The following is a 2,671-nucleotide window of genomic DNA, read 5'->3' on the forward strand; positions in this document are numbered from 1 at the left end:
AGGGAACTTTGAGGGAGGGGGTGGGGTGGGAAAGGAAGCCACGAAAAGGCAAGTGAAAGACAGAGGGGGAGGTTGCAGTTTCCAAAAGCAGCAGTTCTCTCCACCCTTCCTGCTCAGTCTCAAGCTTGTCTCCTCCGACTTCACAGGACCGACCCTGAAGTGGACCTGATGCCCAACCACAGATTCAGGCTGGTGTCGGGGGAGGAACCCTGCTGCAACCTCTCCAAGAAAGCCAAGATCTGTCTGGGCATCCTGTGTGTCCTGCTCATGTTGGCGATCATCGCGGTGGTGGTCGGTGTTCTGATGTGGCTAAAGGCACCCAAGCACAAGGAGTGGGACGGGAAGGGCACCACTCCGCATTTTCCCGAGATCGTCCTGGGAAGATGCTACACATTCACTCAAGTCCTGCGGCCTGAGCTGAGGTGAGTTGGCGTCTGTGGCGCAGGGCTGGGGCACCGCTCGGTGATTACTGCTGGCGGCCAGGGGCGCGGCGGGGCACAGCAGGGCACCGCAGGCGGAGGAGCTGTCTGGATTGCCCGAAACAAAGCATCTTCTGTTCCCGGTCAAATGAGAGCCCGCGGGGCAGTGCTGAGGCCAGAGTCCCCTCCCCGGCTTAGGATTCCACGCGCCTCTCGCAGGAGCTCCTGGCGGTGGCACCGGGAGTGCAGAGGAGAACTCCCAGCTCCCTGGCCCGCCCCTTTCAGCTGAAAACCCTTGGCAGAGATGCCAGCCCTTCTGGCAAGGTGCCCCGAGCCCGGGCAGGCGGGGCCGCAGCCCACCTCTGCGCTCACAGCCCGGCTGCAGTGACCGAAATAACTGCAGGCGCTGGTCTCGGGGTGGGTGGGCGGAGAGGGATGGCGTAGGTGTTGGTGGCATTTTCTACTTTGCATGGGGCTTTCCTTTTGCTGTCTCTGACCCGAAAATGCTCGGACGGTTACCAATGACACCTGCTGAAGTGGGTTGAGAAGCATGAGGTGGCGGGATGGTGTCAGAAGGGCCAGATCTCTGAAATGAGTTACATTAATTAATAGAAAATAGCTCCCCGATTCCTCTTGGGTGTGTGACACCAATGACCTGAGAACTCATTGACAAAACGAAACAATAGCAACTTTAGAAACTGAGATACAGCTTGTATGGAAAGGTGCATCAGCTCGATGAACCTGTACAGACCCTGGAAGCACCACCCACATCAGGCTACGGGGCCTTCCCAGAAGGTTCCTGGTGCCCCCTCCCACCTAGCTACTCATCTCTCCCCACAGTGAACCGCTTTGTTGACTGCTGTTCCTAGGGTTTCATTTCACCCGGAGAGCTCATTAGCTCATTTTGAAGTTTACACCAAGTAGAACGCGCTGGGAAGTAAAAACCTACTTCACAGGCTGCCTGAGGCCCCAGGGGGAGCCGCGATTTCCTGCGGTGGGTTCAGGTTGCACAATTCGGCCGCCATGACCCTGCAGTCCTGGGCAAGGAGCACAGAGATGCCTCAGCCTCAAGCATGTGGCCTAACGCAGATATCAGAGGTTTTCCTGGCAAATCGCTCAAGTCCAAAGATTACCAGGATCCCTTAAGTTTTGTTCACAAATAATTCACTAGTTAGTTGACAGAGGAACTAGAAGTGAAGGCGTTCTTTCAGGTAGTTACACTTAGTACCAATTACATCAAGTAATATCTTATCTGAATTAGTACAGATAAAAGTGATAGTTTTATTTCACTTGAATTTAACAGCTTTAAATATTTGCTGTACAGTCATCTTTGGTAAGGTCACACTCTTGGTTTGATAAGCACACCCATACAGCAAACAGATACACCATAGAAACCACAAGGCTTTTTAGTGGTTGTCAGGACACCTGCTCAGCATTAAGCACTCAGGTTTGTATACATATGTATATATACCTATGCTCAACATATGCATATGTGTGCATGTACACGTAGTTAAAATGTTAACAGGGGATAGCTTCCGTTAATATTTTTTGAACATCCAGATATGTCACATGTACACGCACACTATTTATATAAATGGCGAGTAATTAACATGGTACTTAGTAGGTGCCAGGCACTTAAAAATATCAAAACTTTTAGTCCCTTAACAACCATACGAGGCACTGGCTATTGCTATCCCATTTTCCATACGAGCAAACTGAAGTCGAGAATTTGAGTACATTGCTGAAAACTGGCTCCACAGACTGAACCCAGCCACCATGCTGTACTGTCTGTGCGTGTTCCGAACACAGGTAGAGTGACTCTGAAATTTATTGACGATGTCTGGAGACCTTTTGAAAAGAAAGAAGATGCTATTAATAATTATGCTGTCAGTAGGCTTAAACCAGAACATACAGTCACTTTATCCTTGTGTGGTTTAGAGACAAACTCTGGAACCAAACTGCTTGTGTTTAAATCTTGATTCTGTTACAACGAAACTTTGGGTGTTTACTTACTTTCTCTGTGCTGCAGTGTTCTTAACTGTAAAATGGTATGATAATGTCATATGGGAGATTATAAGGATTAAGAGGAATAATCCTGATTATACCAAGTACGGAAAACTGTATTTTTTTTGGAAGTGCAATATCACTGACATCTTTCCACAATAATAAAGGTAGACGAAGGCCAACATGAAAATGGATGCCTAGTATTTGATTTATTTAAATCACAATCTAGTAAATCAGTCCTCTAATGA

The 2,671-nt window shown here is 48.6% G+C and overlaps 1 long non-coding RNA gene across 3 annotated transcripts in view; it reads left to right on the top strand.

Annotated features, from left to right (window-relative positions):
* Positions 1-445, top strand: part of LOC109372837 (uncharacterized) — a 14,529-nt gene extending 14,084 nt beyond the window's left edge. For all 3 annotated transcript variants that reach the window (XR_002122102.1, XR_002122103.1, XR_002122101.1), the window contains one exon: positions 147-445. This is a non-coding gene — a long non-coding RNA (uncharacterized LOC109372837). The remainder of the gene's footprint in view (positions 1-146) is intronic.
* Positions 446-2,671: the final 2,226 nt, after the last annotated feature.

Source organism: Hipposideros armiger, unplaced genomic scaffold, assembly GCF_001890085.2.
Source record: "Hipposideros armiger isolate ML-2016 unplaced genomic scaffold, ASM189008v1 scaffold_666, whole genome shotgun sequence".
Lineage (NCBI taxonomy): Eukaryota > Metazoa > Chordata > Mammalia > Chiroptera > Hipposideridae > Hipposideros > Hipposideros armiger.